The 20,409-nt window shown below is 38.4% G+C and overlaps 1 protein-coding gene across 1 annotated transcript in view; it reads right to left on the bottom strand.

Moving 5' to 3' along the window:
- The window catches only part of MYO9A (myosin IXA), a 302,278-nt gene extending 281,919 nt beyond the window's left edge, over positions 1-20,359 (bottom strand). The window contains exon 1 of the mRNA XM_043982938.1: positions 20,027-20,359. The gene's annotated coding sequence lies outside the window, so the exon portion shown is untranslated. The remainder of the gene's footprint in view (positions 1-20,026) is intronic.
- Positions 20,360-20,409: the final 50 nt, after the last annotated feature.

Below are 20,409 nucleotides of genomic sequence, written 5' to 3'. Positions count from 1 at the left end.
AAGCGAGCAGAAAACTGATACAAGGGGATATCGGAGAAGGGGGCCTCTGGTAATAATAATATTCACACCTACATATACCTTCATTTCTCCAAAGTTGTTTGCATGTTGTCTCCATTAGACTGTAAATTCCTTGAGAGTAAGAGCTCTCTTTTGCCTTTCTTTGAACCCATAGTTCTTTAAGCACAGTTTCTAACATATAGTACTTACACAATAAATGTTTACCAACTAGAAAAACTGAGAAAATTCCTGCTGTCAGGAACACTCCTACTCTGGGAGACAATACATAAAAGGCTCCTGTGAGGTGGATGGAAAGGCCTGTGAGTCCTAAAATGATGGTAACAGGTTAGATGGCAAGGTACAGGGCTGCTTAGACATCAGTAGGTGAGAATATATCAGTAGTTAAGAATGAAGAGGACAGGAGGTTTCAAAAGAGTGTAAACTAGGGAAGACAGTAAGGCCTAGAGGAATATGGAAAGCAATAGTATGGCAGATTTTTAAGGTCAGGTGATCTTCCATCTTAGTGGAAGAATAGAACTGGTACTTCCTGTCTCATCAGAGCTTTGTTGAGCAATCAAGTAGTATGGAGTTCTAGGCAACCCAGGGAGGGAAGGGGATGAAATGGTAAAGCAATGATGCAGTATGACTGGAAATCATGGAATATTACAATCGCTAAAGGATCAAAATTGTACATCATATACTAGGCAAAAACAAGCTACAAGACATTACTCTGAACTGTGCACATAAAACCAGGTAACAGATCATTCAAAAAAGGCCACAATGGGAAAAGTACCCACACTGTTAAGATCAGATATCTACTGAAATTTTAAACTGACAGATTTAATAAAAAAATAAAACAGAAGAACAAAAAATGACTGCAGTTCCTTGCCTAGAATACTGGATGAATATTGCTACCACTCAAAGAAATGGAATAATCCAAGAGAAAAGATTAATTCCATTTGGGATATACTGAATCTGATGTAGAAAGAAAGGGATAGATGGATTTGGTATAAAGTAGGTCACCAAAGACCTTTAAGAGAGATATACTGCAGTTGATTTAGGAAAAAAGTATACAAGCTGAATTTTTTTTTGAAGGGGGGGGGTGAATATAAGCTCCTTGAAGGCAAGAACTATTTTGTTATCTGAATCTCTATCCCTTAGCATAGATCCTTACAAATAATTCATGTTTGTGGATGAATTTAACCAAAAGTACAGACTGCATATTTAGGGAGGGCTTAGCAACAAAAGGACTAAGAAATTAAAAGACTTGATCTCTGACTTGAGTTTGTTGAAAGTAGTTACAGACTCCAACATAAACACTCAGGATTATCTCAAGTAGGTTGTGTCATGATCATCATATTTTGTGCAACTTAAAAATCTTTGGACGTTTATAATTGTGCCCGAGATTCTCACCTTTTACTAAGTTCATCATCATCTGCTGACCTACTGGGCATCCAACGGAATTCCGTTTCAGTCCCTTATAACTGGCACTAATCTAACTTAATGAAAAACCAGGGATGGCTCTTTACCTAACGAATATCATTGGGCTGTTCTGAGTCGGATTCACAACCATTAAGATTTTGTCCAAAAAAGGTACTAATAATGTTTTCATAAGATGATTCATGAGGCATGGCAGGGACATCACACAGCCTTAACAACACATCTAGGTACTGATCATAATATATTAACCATGAATGTTTTCCTGTACTCACATTTAAGACGCGCATGTTCCTTTTTCATTTCAAAGTTAGTGTTGACTTTTACACTTTTACACTTACATTTTCTGCCTTGTACTACCACAGCAGTCCTCAAGCTTTTATGTGGGTTATAGCTATTGATATTTACTTGATTAGAAATTATAACTGAGTACATATTTCAATGTTAACTTATTAACAGTTTTTAAGTAACAGACCCATTATGTTTAACATAATATATATATAACAAATGTTTATGAAAATAACCATATTTCCCAAAACAGCAAAAATTTAGTGAGAAGAATCATTTTTCCTATTTTGGCAAATCTAAAGTTTGACTTTAAGAGAAGGCAGCTGAATTCTCATCTGCTTCTACAGTCAATCTGTTATGATATGTTGTTTTGCTTGGCGTACAGGAAAGAAGCAGTCAGGTGGTAAGATGTACTAGGTGTGGATTCAGGGAAGAATAGAATTCAAATATGACCTCAGACACCTACCAGTTGTGTGACCCTGGGCAAGTCACTTTATCCTTCTTGCCTCAGTTTCTTCATCTGTAAAATGAGCTGGAGAAGGAAATGGCAACTCCAGTATTTTTGCCAAAAAACAAAACAAAAAACACAAATAGGGTCATGAAGAATTGGACGTAACTGAAATGACTGAACAACAAAATAGGAAGAAAATCTTGCCTCACACAGATATGTAGTTGGAAAAAGGAGGAGTATTTTAATAGATAAATAACATCTTGGTATTATTTTGAAAAAATTTTTTGACCTCTTAAAATCTCTTAAACAGTCTAAGGGACCCCTGTAAGTTTCCAGATTTCCCTTTGATAACCACTATACTAATGGAAGGCTGGAATCCCTATTATAGGATGGCTTCTATTATGTATCTGGTTCTGTTGTATTGCCTACATATAGATCCATTATTCTATAGGCCACAGTATTTATTATACCATATAATCACTGGACTAGTGGCTGAAATAAATTGCAAGTGTATAGTCAGTGGTCCCCAAACTGGACTTTATTCTATATCTTCCAGGACAACACATTAAAGCTATCAGGAACCAATACAAGGGATGATATGGGTAGCTTTTTGCCATGTACACTGAAGCTGTCTTATGTCTTTAAAAATGAAGTATAGGGTCCCATATGAAAAAATGCTCTAAATCTCTAATGATTAGAGAGATGCAAATTAAAACAACTCTGAGGTACCACCTGACACCTATCAGATTGGCTAAAATGACAAAAAAGGAAAATAATAAATGTTGAAGAAGCTGTGGAAAAATTGGAACACTAATGCATTGTTTTTGTTTTGTTTTGTTTTGCTTTTAGTGAGGCAGTTGGGGTTAAGTGACTTGCCCAGGGTCACACAGCTAGTAAGTGTTAAGTGTCTAAGGCCGGATTTGAACTCAGGTACTCCTGAGTCTAGGGCTGGTGCTCTATCCACTGCGCCATCTAGCTGCCCACTAATGCATTGTTGGTGGAGCTGTGAACTGATCCAACCATTCTGGAGAGCAATTTGGAATTATGCCCAAAGGGCGATAAAGCTGTGCATACCCTTTGACCCAGCAATACCACTTTTGGGTCTTTTGCCCAAAGAAATCATGAAAAGGGGAAAGGGACCCACATGTACAAAAATATTTATAGCTGCTCTTTATGTGGTGGCAAGGAATTGGAAGTTGAGGGGGTGCCCATCAATTGGGAAATGGCTGGACAAGTTGTGGTATATGAATACAATGGAATACTATTGTGCTGTAAAGAAACGATGAGCAGGAGGAGTTCAGAGAAACCTGGACGGTCTTGCATGGGCTGATGATGAGTGAGATGAGCAGAACCAGAAGAACACTGTACACAGTATCATTGACATTGAGTGTTGATCTACTGTGATGGACTATATTCTTCTCACCAATGCAATGGTACAGAAGAGTTCCAGGGAACTCATGATAGAAGAGGATCTCCAAATCCAGGGGGAAAAAAAGAACTGTGGAGTATAGATGCTGAATGAACCATACTATTTCTTTTGTTTTTGGTGCTGATGTTTTTCTATTTTGAGGCTTTTCGTCATTGCTCTGATTTTTCTCTTGTTAAGGGCTAAAATTCTAGCTAGTCTGTCTAAAATATCTAATGAGTGGTCGCCAATAAATTATAAGCTTTAGCAAGAGTTAGACTTTTAAGCATTTATTAAGGAGAATAAGAATTTGGTAAAGAGAGAGAAAGGCCTAGATTCCTATCTATTAAAGGGAGAGCACATTTCTAGCTCCGCTCTCCACCAGAGTCCAAAGGAAAAAAGAGCGAGACTGAGCGCCAGTCTCTTCCTTCCTCCTCCCACTAGCCCGCGTCACTTCCTGACTCCTGGTCTTGCCCTCAAAGACCTTCCCTTCATGGGCAGAACTCCTCTACAGTAAGTATCCAGCAGGTGGTGTTATTCCAATCGTTACAGTCCCCCCTGTTGTTCCTCAAGAAACAAAATGTTTCCTTGACGGAACAGTAAAAACAATATGATAACTATTGCTAACTAATAATATGTGAACAACAATATAGAAAAGGAAGAGAAGAAAGTTTTGTCCAGAGGGGCGATTTTTTTTTTTTGTCCTCATGAACCGACGCTTTGACATTAGTCTTGCAAAGGGAGGGCCTCTGCAGAGAATACATGTTACAGATGGTGTATATTATAACAGAAAGAGAAAAAAAACAACAAAACAACAAATCAAAACTGTTCATTTAAAGTCTCTGAAAGTCTTTTCTCAGATGTCCTCTAGGTGTAGTCGTGGAATGGAAGTCTTTTCAGGGGTTGATGTGTGGATGCTGGTAATCAGCCAGGAAAATTTCCTACAAAATTGAGCTTAACACAACTTTAAAATAGCTTTGTCAATAATCAGATCAAACAATGAAAGTTCTCAAAAACATGTCTAAGGGAATTCAGAATCTTAGTTGTTACACATGAAACATATAATAAAACAAAAATTGAAACATTCTTTAAAATTATAATATTACTATAGTCCCCCCTTATGGAGGGTAATTGAGAAGACAATTGCTGCAATATTAAGTAATAAAAATAATTTTTATCTTTCTTTTATCACTTTTTGCATCATCTGCCTAATTATCCTCATGCCATTATGAGAAATTTTAAAATCTAATATAATTAGTAACAGATGTCAAGGCCAAATTCAACACTGTTATTTATCATGACACCTGAGATAATTATGGGGGTTACCATAAAAGAACAGAGAAATGATGGGATTTGAGCATTCCCACACTTGAGCAATATATACTGTCCATGCAGTATGCCAGGCTTAAAATAGGTGGATGGAATACATGTCCATGCCACCAAACATATTGGAGGAAACTGAGTCAGACTTAATCAGATGCATGGGATTCAGATGTCCATGGCATCAGGCATATAGGAGGGAGCATAGAAGCCAGGTGTAGAAGTGAGATGGGTGGGATCAATACTTCCAGCCATCTGTACAATATTGTGGGGAAAAATAAAATAAAATATTAAACCAAGAGAATCCAACCTCAACATTTGTCAAAAGCCGTTCCCTCGGCCATACCTTGACTTCATGCATGTCTCCCCTCATGTGACAGTTCAGTGTCTGCTCTTGCATGTATTCCTCTTGTGATTGGATGGCATCTTGGCCAACTGGCATCTGATAACTCAGAATAAAGGTAATTAGTGTCTTAAATGATAAGTTCCCATAATCCAAGTCTCATATGGATTTAAAAATTGAGGATAATAAATGATTGCAAAAAATGTGAATACATCTTGACTCAGAACACAATATATAGTTATGCAACAATTTCAAATAATATCTTTTTTTTTACTTAGTATACAATTACTTTTGTGAAAAATCTGAACATATTTAAATACAAGTTAAAGCACAACACAATCTCAAAGACAACTTTTACAAATGTTCCCCTCTTTTTTTTTTTTTTGGAATATGCTTATCAAAAATAATACTTCTAGAATCAATTTACACTTGCCATGGCAAACAATTTGCTAGGGAAATGCTTTAAAGAGTTTGATCAAATAATCAGTTGAGAAAAAATAACAAAAACAAACAACTCAGAATATGGGAGCACAATACTCCTAGAATTAACATTGTATTATGAAATCAAAACCATCTTGCAATGTTTCAAAATTAGAGAGATGAATAAATAGAAAAAAATACACACGGAACAATAAAAGACAATGAAATTCAAACTAGGGAAATCTAAATGAATATGAACTTAATATTAATAAGAGTATTATAAAATATAAACTTGATCATATGACTATAAAAAGCTTTACAAATATTCTCCTTGTTTTAGAAACTAAGTATAAGTCACAATCTCAAAAGCATGAAAATCTCTATGAAAATAAACCCATACCATTAATTTCAAAATGTATATATAATAGCATAGAAATCCTATGTAACCTCTGAACTGATACTATTACTCTGAGTGAATTCAGAACACTTTTGATTCTGATATCTAAAATCCCCAACACTCATATCAATACCTTGCCCCTTACTTCTACATTTCTGTACAATATATACCCTTCCATGGCAAAAGAAGCAGAGTCTTGAACTATGTTGATGATTGTCATTCTTATACAGCTTAAATTTTTCTTCTTTAACCCCTCTATATTGTCTGTCAGTCTTTTCACCATACAAATGCTTTATAAGATTACTAATGAAAGACAAAAGCAGGTTAGCAAAATTATCAACAAAACGAGCATATCTGGAATTTAAAGGGTTTTCTAAGGTTGTCTCAGAAGCACAGCCAGGCTGGGGAAGGGCTGAGCCTGAATCTGCAAATGTAGTTAGAGAAAGTTGAGCATGCGCATCAGATCTCTGGACTTCCCAGGCTGGGGAAGCAATGGGCTTGGCCATGGGAGGAGTAGAGGGTGGGGTCTGTAGAGGAGGGGAGGGACCAGCACAATTTGAATCAGATTTTATTTTGAACTCAGGCCTGGATTCCTCTTCCCCCACTTTGCCTCCAGGTGCTAGGGGATTAAAAGCTTCTAGAGGGTGGGTCATTGCCTCCAGGCATGCAAAATTAAAGCAACAATTACTGTTAGAACTGGGAAAAGCTGCGGGAATCTCTTCAGGTTTCTCTGAAAAAGCATGGTTGGGAGAGGGAGAGATATTTCCTTGTGTGAGTAAATTGCTGGCTCTTTTAACAAAAATAAAAAGAAAAATAGAAAATCCACAAAAACAAAGCATTAACATGATCTTATCTCCCATTTGTCTGGTTAAACAGACTAAAATCAAAAATAGGATAATTAGGGAGTTTAAAAGGTCCATTTGAAAAAAATTTAAAGGAAAACACAGCCAGTACACCAGTACTTAGCAGTTAAAGGGAGAGGGAGGGGAAATTTCTTACCCAACCAGCAGATCAGAAGAAGACTGAGGGTTAGCTTTCCTCTTCGTGGTCAGCCATCTGTTAAGGGCTAAAATTCTAGCTAGTCTGTCTAAAATATCTAATGAGTGGTCGCCAATAAATTATAAGCTTTAGCAAGAGTTAGACTTTTAAGCATTTATTAAGGAGAATAAGAATTTGGTAAAGAGAGAGAAAGGCCTAGATTCCTATCTATTAAAGGGAGAGCACATTTCTAGCTCCGCTCTCCACCAGAGTCCAAAGGAAAAAAGAGCGAGACTGAGCGCCAGTCTCTTCCTTCCTCCTCCCACTAGCCCGCGTCACTTCCTGACTCCTGGTCTTGCCCTCAAAGACCTTCCCTTCATGGGCAGAACTCCTCTACAGTAAGTATCCAGCAGGTGGTGTTATTCCAATCGTTACACTCTTATAACATGACTAATGCATAAATATGTTTAACGCTATTGTGTGTGTGTGTGTGTATATATATATGTATATATATATATGTATATATGTATGTGTGTGTGTGTGTGTGTATATATATATATATATAAAAGCTATATCAGATTACCTGCTGTCTAGGGAGGGGGGAGGGAGGAGAGGGAGGGAGAAAAATCTGAAATTGGAAAGCTTGTACAAACAAGAGTTGAGGACTATCTTTACACATAACGGGGGAAAAAATAAAATACTTTATTTTTTTAAAAAAAAAAAGGGAAAAAATGAAGTATAGGGGCAGCTAGGTGGCACAGTGGATAAAGCACTGACCCTGGATTCAGGAGGACCTGAGTTCAAATGCAAACTCAGACATTTGACACTTACTAGCTGTCTGACCCTGGACAAGTCACTTAACTCCAACTGCCCCACCCCCCAAAAAAATACAGTAAGAAATCGGGAAAAGAAGACATCAGTATGACAAAAGTCACGGAAAGTTGGGTGGAACTCGTATGGATAGACTTTGACAAATAGGTAGAAAAAAAAAGTTAAAAAAAAAAAAAGACTGTATTCTAAGCAAGAAGGGTAAGCAAAACTCAGAGGTGGGCATAAGTATGACAGGATGTTGAGGGCATTTACTTGATATTAGTACCTCCAAGAAGAAGCACTTAAATATATGCTAATTAACCTATTAAGTAGGGCAGCTAGGTGGTGCAGTGGATAGAGCACCAGTCCTGGACTCAGGAGGACCTGAGCTCAAATTCAGTCTCAGACACTTGACACTTACTAGCTTTGTGACCTTGGGCAAGTCACTTAACCCCAACTGCCTCAACCCCCCCCCCAAATCTATTAAGTAGAAGATACACAGTAAAAAAAAGTAAATAAAATTCTAAACAAAATTTTCCCACTCAACCTAATGAGAAAGGAAAGGGAAAGTTTACTATTCACTCACTTGGAACATATTTATTGGGAGACTACTGTGTGAAATGGCACTATGTTAAGAAATGAGGGAAGCACAAAAATAAACAAGATAACAGTTTACAATCTAATTCTAATAAAATATGTAGACATAAATAGCATATGCTGTAGTATTATAGCTGAGAAGCACACAGCATAATAGATATGGAGCTGGTTTTCCATCCATCAATAAGAAATGATTAAGTGTTTACTATGTGCTAGGTCCTAAGCTAAGCACAAAAGATACGAAAAACAAAATTTTAAGTAGTCCTTTCATGCCACTAAGAAGTTTACATCCAAGGGGGAAGAAGGGAGAAAAACAACACATTTAAAGATAAGTAAATACAAGATGTATACAAATAAATGGAAAATTATGGAGGTGAGTGGCATGGAGGTAATTGGCATGAAATCAGGAAAGATTTCTTTAAGGCTATGGCACTTGAACTGAGCGTTAAAAGTAGTTAGGGACTGTAAGAGGCTGAGATAAAGAGGGAGTACATTTCAAGTATGGGTGACAACAATACACAAGAATTAAGGCAAAAGATGCAATGTCATATATGGAGAACAATGTGGTTAGAACAAAGAGTTAGCATGGAAGAAGAATGGGTAACAGCCACTGAAGCTTCTTGAGCAGGGGAGTGACATGTTTAGACCTATAAATTCGGAATACTAATTTGGCAGCCATGTGGAGGATAGATTGCCTAAGGAAAACAACAGAGGCAGACCAATTAAGAGAACATTGTAATAGTGCAAGGGAGGAAGGGGGGAGGGAGGAAGGGGGGAGGGAGGATGGAAGGAAGGGAGGGAGGGAGAGCTGTTCTTTCCCTCAAAAAGCTTATATTCCTTTTTGTATTTTAGTACTCCTCCTCCCAAATGAGCAACTTCTTTTTTTTTTTTTTGCAGGGCAATTGGGGGTTAAGTGACTTGCCCAGGGTCACACAGCTAGTAAGTGTCAAGTGTCTGAGGCTGGATTTGAACTCAGGTACTCCTGAATCCAGAGCCAGTGCTTTATCCACTGCGCCACCTAGCCGCCCCTGCAACTTCTTTTTAAAGTGGGATAATAAATATCTCAATATATAGCTTCATAGTCCAGCAAAACAAATTCACTTCCCACATTAACCCAGTCTGGAAATGCATGTCTCATTTGCATTTAAGGTTCATCTCTATCAGGTGAATGGTATGTTTGATCTTGATTCTTTTGACTTATCATTGCACTGATCGGTGTTCTAAATTCTTTCAAAATTGTTTTTCACTATAATGTTATCATTGTATAAACTGTTCTCTTAGTTTTTATTTCACACTCTGCATCAGTTCATTAAGGCAGGAGCTTACATTCTAATAGGGGAGATAATACTCACATTAGAGAAGTTGCAAGGAAAGGGAGCCATGGTAATGGAAGTTATACAAAGACAGTGAGTAAAACAATAAGGCAGTCAAATGTAACCAGGCCTTTCCAGAGACAATAGTAGAATTCCTTTGACTGCCGTTTTTAGAGCAAAACTAAGAAAAGGTAGGTGAGGGGAGGTATGTGCAAACCAACATGACAAAAAATGGCAGAGGGAGTAGAGGAGAAAAGGAAGATGAGAATGCATGGTTAAGGAGGGCAGAACCAGGTAGCTTAGCTCTTCCCAGGTGTTGTCTCTAACCACCCAGTTTTAGAGGCTGGAAGAGCAGCAGCAACAGCAGGGCTTGAAATGGTCAGAGTGAAGAAGAAAACAACTATATAATTGATTATATTTTTTAAAAACCACTATAAGCTATACTGATTATATCAAACGTTGCAAAAGAATCTGACAAAGTATATCATTAACTTATTCTGAAAATACAAAGCAAAGGTACAGCATAAAAAGCATGATAAAAAGTATGCATTTAAAAGCAACAGCTAGCATGATGTGCAATGAAAAAATACTTTAAAAAATTTCTGGATAAATATGAAGGTAAGTCAAGAATGTCTCCTTTCCCAAGTATTACCTGACAACTTGTCTAGAAATCCTAATAATAACTATAAACAAAGAAAAATAAAGGTATAAAAATCTGCAAAAGACATAAAAGTAGTCTATTTGCAGATGGCATGATGTTTAGAAACTCCTGGAGAACCAGCAAAAAAAATCAACTGAAAAAACTGATAGCTTCAGAAAAATAAACCAAAAATGGTTAGGATTCCTATATTGCAATAAGAAAATAAAGGAGAAAATAACAGAAAGGGAAATCACATTCAAAATTACTATAAATGCATAAAACATCTGGGAGTCAATCTACAAAGACACACAAGACAAATACAATTACAAAACATTTTTTAAAGAAATGACAAGCAATTGGAAGCATAATTACTGCTCGTGTTTGGGCTATATAAACATAAAAATGACCACAGGTTCATAGATTTAGAGCTTCAAGGTCATCAAATCTAACCCCTTCGTTTTTACAAATGAGGAAAAGAGTTACACAGTTAATAATCATCAGACTGGGGATCTAAACCCAGATCTGACTCCAAGTCCCAGTGATGTCTACCATACCACCCTGACTCTGATGATACCATATAATCTAATTTATAGAAGCTGTGCTGCACCAATCTACGAAGAAGTTATTTTTATATAAGCAGACAAAATAATAACAAAATTCATCTGAAGAAACTGGAATCTCAAGGAGAAGCATGGGAGAAAAAAGAGGAAGGAATGAGAATTAAGCACTTCCAGAATTCAAATGATATTATAAGGGGCAGCTAGGTGGCGCAGTGGTAAGAGCACCAGCCCTGGATTCAGGAGTACCTGAGTTCAAATCCGACCTCATACACTTAACACTTACTAGCTGGGTGACCCTGGGCAAGTCACTTAACCCCAATTGCCTCACTAAAAAAAAAAAAACAACAACAAAACAAAAAACCCAAATGATATTATAAAGCAATAATAATCAAAACTATTCAGCACTGGTTAAAAAAATTTTTAAGTACATCAGTGAAACATAATAGATAAGCAATCAATTAGTACTTATCAAAAGCCTGCTTTTTACCTGGGACTATGTTAATAAGAACCGGAGAATACAAAGACAAATGTGAAACAATTCCTACCCCAATCACTGGCAAGCCAGAGAGAAAAAAGGAGCTCTGACTCCCTGAAAAGCATCTATAAACATGAAAGGAAGGTACTGTGAAAGTTCTGAGGAAAGAGATGGGGGGAGAAGGAGGGACAGCAAAGAAAGATGGAATTTACACAGGGCAAGATTTCAACAAACCGATTATTTGCAGGAGGATATTCCAGTCGAGGGAAATTCCCTTAGTCCTATACCTTTCAGTACTGTAATACAGAGAGCTCATGGCACTAAAGTAAGAAAAAGAGTTTGACTGACATCTACTAACCATGGGACAAAAGGGCCAAGTCCCTTCAATTCTGAGCCTCAATTTATTATTGTATAGAATGAGAATGATATTTGTACAAGATTATTAATGATATTGTACAAGATTAGGAGAAAAAAGCCTTCTATAAATCGCAAAGCAAGATATAAATCAAATTGATGTGAGTTATATTGCTATAACTGTGAGGAGTTCCAACACAACCTAACCTTTGTTTCTATAGAAGTAGCCACAGAAACGTGAAGCACACACCTTGCTGTTTAACTAAAGCAGGAGACAGCCAAGACCTCCACGCCTATGTCCCTTCCTACCCCAACTGGATGGCACACTTAGAAATAAGAGTACTTAAACACAACACCCTACTATTTCCATATCAACACTCACACACAAGCAACTCTGCTTGTGACTTTTTGCTTGTCATCATGCACCACACTTTTTGGCCTGGCCCAGCTCTCAATCCAGATCTCCTTTGTCCTACTACCACCCACGACCCATGCTGACACAGCAAATGTAAAACCCTAAAGCTTAAACAGGATAATGTTTACTTAATATGGTAAATATTACTGTTTAATGACAATTTGTGGGTCTTTAAGTTTACATTTCTTACTGGTGATGAGAATGTATTCTTCAATGATTAAAAGGAGACATCAGGCTTTTAGGAAAAAGTTGTGTCCAATAAAGCAAAACCACAACAAACATAGTAAATACAATAAGCTATGTATGACTAAAAACTGCACCCACAAATGTGATATGTGAACTTTTAAAGTAAAATAACTGGTGTCTGTGATAAAGATCAAGCTGACAGCAGGGATAAAGGGAAGAAAATGATTCAAAGAATTTAAGTTGACAGTATTTAAAACTAGCATATTTAATGAAGTTTTAAGAAGCAAAAATTTAAATAGCATAAAACAAAATTCAAGCAGGGTGTTCATTTTTATTCATGAAAGCATGTTCTCTCTCAAGCGTTTGTAAGCAATTGTAGGCAAGTCACCTAGAAGATTTCTCCAATGTTTTACTTTAATCTAGAGCTGTCATTGATGGATGAAAGTAAATCTTAAATAATTTGAAACAGCAAGCAATACAATTTGTCAGTGAATGATTCACAGAAGTATGTCATTAGAAAAAAGGACATAAGACTTGAGATATCACATGTCAAAAAAGAACAATCAGATCAAATTAACAAAATGCACCATGGTCTTAGTAACAGAAAGAATTCAGAACTTTTAATGATATCTTTGGCTGGAAACACACATCAGAAAAGTACATTTTGAAATTTTTTACCATGAGAAAAGAACACGGTTAAAACACTTCATACCTTATTTACTTCCATTTGGGAGCAAATTTTTACTTATTCAAGAAGCTATTCAATGTAAACTTTTGCCTCGTGATCTCCCAAAACTACTCCATTAGAACTTAAGGTCTAAGGCATTTTCCTACCCTATGAAGTTACTATAGGCATTAAAAGTACTATTCCCCTTATGTTACAGATGAGAAAATTAGGAGGTCAAATGACTTACTTGCCCAAGATTTCATTAATTGTGTACTCCAACAAAGATTAAACTCTAATTTTAACTGCCTCTAGAGCTTACTGTTTTGGTCTTCCCATTCACAACTCTATGCTGTCTCAGTTCAAATAAGTGGCTTAGTCAAGTGAACATATATTTATTGAGCACCTACCATGGTGTGACAAGTACTGTACTAAATACTGCATATACAAAGAAAGGCAAAAACAACCACTGCCCTCGAGGATCTCCCAATCTCATGGGAGTGGGGTAGGGAACAACATGAAAACAAGTATGGACAAACAAGATAATAGACAAGATAAACTGAAGATAATTTCACAAGGCACTAACATTAAGGAGGGACCAGAATAGGATTTTTATAGGTGGGATTTTATCAGAGACTTTAAAAAAGCTAAGAAAGCCAGGAAGCAGAGACAAGGAGAGAGTGGGCAGTCAAGCACATCCTAAACAGTTAGCAATAGGAGGTGCTATCTTTATTTCTTTTTTTTTGTTTTGTTTTGTTTTTTTGCACTTTATTAATAAAGTATTTTTTTCCATTACATGTAAAGATAGTTTATGTTTATTTCTTAAGACATAGGGCTATCAACGTCTTCACAGTCACGTAAAGGACATCTTAAGAGAAAAACAGAACTAAAGACCATTATATTTGTAATAAAAGAGAAGCATTTCAGAAAACCAGCTGTCTGTGACTCAAGTCAGCTAGCTGGTTCTTCACTCTACATGTAACATTGCTCTGCAGCTGCCCGTTGGATGACCCCACCGCCAAAATATGCTGGGATCATAATTCACATTTAAGACCTAGAGGCAAAACATTTTCTTTAAAGTGCTTTAGATGATTAAGAAAGCTACCTTTTCCAAGCATTCAAAACCTGAGGGATAAGCACTGGACCTGGGATTTCATTAGTATAAGGAAGTCTCAGATGAGAAAATCCCACTTATCAAGATAGGTCAGCACCTTCTTGGCAACTTAAGAGTGTGAGAGAACTGCCTAGAGCCCTAAGAGGTTAAAAGACTTTCCCAGGATTCCACAGCTAGTGTCAGAGGTGGGTGGGACTTGAACTTAGGTCTTTCCGGCTTTGGAGACCAGCTCTCCTTCCACTATGCCATACTACATCTCATTCAAAATGTGCTATCTACAACAAATTTATTTTTCCTGTAACATTTTTCTTGCCATTTGAAAAAAAATGATTTGATGTTATCATAATTGTAAAACTGAAAAAACTAAATACAAAATAAAGCGTTCATACAACTGAAATAAAGCATATAACAAATTCCAAAAAATCCCTGTTTTCGCTTGTCTATTAAGATCCATTCTAGAGTGGTGGCTGTGTCAAAAGAAAGAAGGGGGGGGGGTCCACTGGAGAGATTGTTGCAAAGGTGAAATCAACAGACCTTGGCAACAGCCTGCATATGGGGGTAAGAGATAATGAGGAATCTAAGATAACTCCTAGGTTGTGAGCCCGTGGGACTGGGAGGATGGTGTTGCTCTCTACAGTAATTTGGAAGTTAGGAGGTGGGGAGGATTTAGGGGGAAAGAGAATTAATTCCATTTTGGAAATGTTGAATTTAAGACATCTACTGTACATCCAGTTGGAGATGCCTGAAATGTAGTTGGAGACTTAAAATTTGAAGTCAGCAGAGAGTGGGGCAAGTTAAAAAGATCTGAGAATCATCAGCATACATATGGTAATTAAATCCATGGGAGCTGATGAAATCACCAAGTAAGGAATACAGAATAAGAGGGCCCAGGACAGAACCCTGAGGGACATTTACAGGTAGAGAATGTGATCTAGAGAGGATTCAGCAAAGGAGATAGAGCAGTCAGGAAAAGAAAGAGAAGAGAGTGGCATCCTGAAAACCTAGAAAGAGAGTGTCAAGGAGGAAACTGATAGTGTTGAGTGTCAAAAAACTAAAGAAAGGAGAATAAGAATTTAGAAAAGGCCATTAGATTTGGCAACCAAGAGATTATTAGTAGTAACTTTGGAGAGAGCAGTTTCTGTGGAATGATAGGGTTGGAAGCAGGATTATAAGGGGTTAAGAAGAGGGTGAGAGAAGAAAAAGTTATTAATACAGATTTACATTTTTAGAGAAACTGACAAGTCATTCCATACAACAATGTGCAATTACATAAAACAAATTATTTTCTCTAAGATAGAAGCATTAAAAACATTTCATAGCGCAAGATAGTCATATATAGAGAGTAGTTACATTTGGATATATGGATTAAGCAGAAATAGAATGAAAAGTACTGAAGTTTTTTGCTATTAATAAGAGAAATTAAAGGAATATACTTAAATTCCTTTTCCTGGGTTCAAAACATCTACATTTTTCTATTGAATATGCTTAAGATTGATCTGAAAGTGATTTAAGTTCAAATTCTATTCCTTTACTACATTTACAAAGTTCTACAGTATCTTACTCAAAATGTCAATATCAAAAAAGCAAGGACTCTAATAGTCTTAACTATGTTATCTTCAGATCAAGGATTGGAGCCTAAAAAATGAAATAGTCAAATTCTCCTCTCCCTGGGAAATGTTTACCTATATTAATTAGCTTAACTTAAACAGAGGTTTTCATTTTCGGCCCATTATGTTGTAAGTTTTTATTCTTTAACTATCACATACCTATTACATAAGGTATGCTGCAAGGGGCAGCTAGGTGGTGCAGTGGATAGAGCACTGGCCCTGGATTCAGAAGGACCTGAGTTCAAATCCAGCCTCAGACACTTGACACTTACTAGCTGTGTGACCCTGGGCAAGTCACTTAACCCCAATTGCCTCACAAAAAAACAAACAAAAAAAAGGTATGCTGTGATTTAAATAAAATCCAATATATGAAAACCTGGATTTTCTTCTTCATTCAAACTGGAAAAAAAAAGTTCTTCAACATTTCCTCATCTTGGTTTTCCCTAGCTACAAATTAAAATAACAGTATTTGCCTACCTTATTAAAATAATGGTTCATCACAGGAGTAGTACTTTGAAATGAGGATAGTACTATTCTGTATATGAATTCATATGTCTTTGACCCAGTATTATAAATATCAGATGAGGTCAAAGACAGAAGGAAAATTCTCTTTCTCTGTACATATATAAAACTACATGTAAATAACATAAAAACAAAAAATTATACATAATATTAAATGATTAGTATGAAAATTATACATGTATATATAAATTATATATAATAGTTCACATGTCATATAAGCTTTAATATTCATACATCTCTTCCTTCACAACTAGATTATCAAGTACTGTCTTTTTTTCCCTTTGTTACAAATGTGTGAGATTCCACTGGTGCAGTGAGCAAACTCCCTCTCCCAGTGCAGATCAGCAATTGTATGATTTGGTCTTAGATTTCCTTGGGGGACCATAGCTTAAGAGGCTTGCCCAAGGGTTGTCAAGTCAGAATGTGTCAAAGGAAGAACCTAATGAACGATATAAATGCTTTTTCTCAGAGCCTTCCACAACTCCCTTCCCCACCTGGCCATTATGTTGTTGTGGTGTCATTTCAGTCATATCTGACTCTTCACGATCCCATTTGGGGTTTTCATGCAAAGATATTGGAATGGTTTGCCATTTCCTTCTCCAGCTCTTTTTACAGATGAGGAAACTGAGGCAAACAAAATTAAGTGACTTGTCCAGGGTCACAGAAGCTGGTGTCTGAGGCCAGATTTTAACTCCTGAAGATGAACAAACTGAAGTTCAGAGTATAAATAATTTGAATTCCCTGTCAGTTTTAAATCGTATGATCTAACAAAGCTAGTGAGAGAAGAGATTCCAACTCAAGGCTCATACTTCAGAGTGCTCTGTCCACCAAACATCCCTCCTCCTCTATTTATCTCCTCAGAAATTAAGTGTTCTACAAATACAGGACAGCATTAAGGTGTTGTTTTTACAATCATTTTTAACTGTTCATCTTAAGGGCTAAAGAGTACACAAATTTTCTCCAAAATTGAGTTCCTCTCAAATAAACTATTAGCAAATGACCAGGAAGAGAAATGGTATGGGTATATGCTGCATTACTAATTTCTACCAGATCCTTCACTTAAAAACAAATACAAAAGGGGCAGCTAGGTGGCACACTGGATAGAGCACCAAACCTGAATTCAGGAGGACCTGAGTTCAAATCCGGCCTCAGACACTTAACAATTACTAGCTGTGTGACCCTAGGCAAGTCACTTAACCCCATTGCCTCACCAAAAAAACAACAACAAACAAAAACAATACAAAAGACCCAATCATTCCCCTTCATCAAGAACTAAATAATACCAAAGCCAACATATTTTGTTATTATGCATCAGACAAAATGTATAAACATGCTATAAAATTGTAAAGTATTTAAAATGCAATTTATTATATTAAACACACACACACAGAGGAGATCCAACTTTTTGAAAGAAGCTATAGCCAAGGGAGAAAACTTCCAAAGACCCTACAATCTATATATTCCAAACTTTCAGTGAACAAATCAAGATTTCCTCTGGTTTGAAGAAAAGCCTTATCATATAAAAGACATCGGACAAAAGGAAAAGAGGTAAGATGGAAAAAGGGAAATCATCCTGGTCCTAATACTTCTAAACTGACCTTTCCAGGGTGTGTGTGTGTGTGTGTGTGTGTGTCTGTGTGTGTGTTCGTGTGCTAGATCTCTCTCTCTATAAAGATATAGGTATCATTAATGTGGATGTTTCCTCCAATATTGCAGATCACCAACAAGCCACACCTACCGATCTTCTTGTTCATACCTTTCAAATAAGTTTTACGAAAAGGATTGATCCAATTTACTAGAAGGCCTTCCTTACCTTACCTTGACAGAGTAAGGATTATCTTTGAAGCACGTGGGCAGTACAATTGTTGTCCCTTGATCTCATTGTATGACCAATATATTTTATATTTCTTAATCATACATTTCATTGATGACATCAAAATTCAATCTAATAGCAACAAAAAGATTACTCAAAAATCACATTCTACAATATATATAAATGCCTAAGAGCCAAAATTACCTTTTTTTGACCACAGTCTATAATTTACAAGCCTCAGATTACCAAATATTAGGTATCTCTAAAGAGAAAGGAAAGCATTATTTATAGCTGAATATCAAAAATAAGGGTAGCAAGACACTATGAAGAATGTGTAATTTAAACAATACACGACCATTTTAAAGATTGTGTTTTCACTTCTTGCCGAGCAGTGCTGGAATTTTTCTCTTCTCCCAGAGGAAAAATCTATAAAGATTAGAGCAACAGCACAGATTTTTTTTTCCACCTGAGACTATCCCTGAAAATTAACTTGAACTATAATCTTTTCAAATTCCAGTTAATTAGAAATGCTCAAAGTACTTACTTTAAAAGCTAATCTGTTACAAAGGTAAAGACAGCAAGAAAGCAGAATACACTTATTTCAATGCAGTTGCCAAAATATTAATTTTACATCGAATTGTGTAGAAACAAGGAACAAAATTAAAGCTAAAAAAGACCCTTGATATCATCCAGTCCAGCTGTCGCACTGGCTAGTATTATGGCAATTCAGTGATTAATTTTTAATTCTCTCTAAATTACACCCTATTCTTGAGTTTCTAAAATATAACAAACAGAAGGAAAACGTTTTCATGATACAACCAATAGTAAGCAAACACATAAGTGTCAATAAACTCGGAATAAAAGCATGCCATTCTACTCTGCCTAACTATATATCACAAAGAACCTTAAAAACAAGAGGAAAGTCTTTTTTCCCCCTCTTGTACAGAGGTACTTATGATAAAGTTCTCTCAGATGAATGAGTTCCTGCTTCCCAGAGAATTATCTTGAAAAGTAAATTCCAAACTGGACCATCGGATTTAATTGAGTGCATTACCCTCTTGAAAGTTCAGACATTCTTAATTAATAAAGCTTCAGCAAAAGAGCATTTTTCTGGTGTGAAATGGCTTTACCAGCGGCCAGATTTGTTACTAATGACATCAGTGCAGCATTTTGCACTTGTTCCTCTGAAAAAATCAGACGGCACTAAGGAGCAGCAGTGTCCCCCACCCCCCGAAATGACTATTTTAACTTTAAATATTAGGGACCTCGACACAGCGACAACGCTCATCTTCAACCAAAATCGATACCTAAGAAGCCCTGGGGAAAACCGCTGCATCCATCGCACAAGGAGTCCGCTTAATAGACGGACGGACTGACGGACGGACAGACAGACGGACGATGCCCCACGTGCCAAGGTAGCTCTGCCGCAAACCCTCCCCGCAGCAGGTGAATCTGTGCGGAGACAAATCTCCCAGTGACATCGGGGCTGGCTTCTTAAGGGGCCGAGGTGACCCGGCCCGCTGGCCCGGTCCGCGGCGGTCCCCCCCGACAGGGAGCTGTCACGCCACGAGCAGAAGGGGATGGGGCGGGGGCCGCCGGGTGACCTTGGAGGAGCCCGCCCCGCACCCAGGGGGCGAGGCCGGCGCGCCCAAGCTCGGCTCCGCGAGCCGCAGCCCCCTCCCCGCCCGCAGCTCGGGGCGGCCCGGCGCAAGCCCTGCCTCGGCCTCCCCGCGCGGCCCAGACACGCCCCCTCCCGGAGCCCCCGCGACTTCCGAGGCCGGACCAACGGTCTCAACGGCCGGCCGGGATGGGGCGGCCGGGCGGGGGCGGCCCGCCGCCGGGGCGGGGCGCGGGCCGAGCAGCCCCACCGCGGGCAAGGGGAGAAGACGTGGGCACACTGGCTCCGCCAGCGGCTCTTACCTCCGAGTCGTCGCAGGGGCCACCGCCGCCGCCTCTTCGGCCGGAGCCCCCAGCCCGGGCCGGCCGAGGCCTCCACCGAGCGACCCCGGGCCGGGTCCGGGGCGGCGGGACTCGGGCTCTGGGAGTGATGAAGCAGGCGGGGGGGGAAGGTCTGGCCGCCGCGCATCCCCTGCGTCCGCCGCCCTGTCAGCCCGACTCCACCCGCGTCGGGTTCATCCCAGCCGCGAGGCTCTCCTCACCCCCAGCTCCCGCCTCTGCAGCTGCCGCCGCCGCCGCCGCTTTTCGGCTCCCCACTCCACCGCCGGCAACCGCCCTGCTGCCTTCTCTCCGCGGTCCCCCGCTCTCGGCTCAGTCCGCGCCCCCGCCTCCTCGCTAGCCGGTCA

This window comes from Dromiciops gliroides, chromosome 2, assembly GCF_019393635.1.
Source record: "Dromiciops gliroides isolate mDroGli1 chromosome 2, mDroGli1.pri, whole genome shotgun sequence".
Lineage (NCBI taxonomy): Eukaryota > Metazoa > Chordata > Mammalia > Microbiotheria > Microbiotheriidae > Dromiciops > Dromiciops gliroides.
The sequence above is the reverse complement of the archived record's forward strand: the minus strand, read 5'-3'. Positions and strand labels throughout refer to the sequence as shown.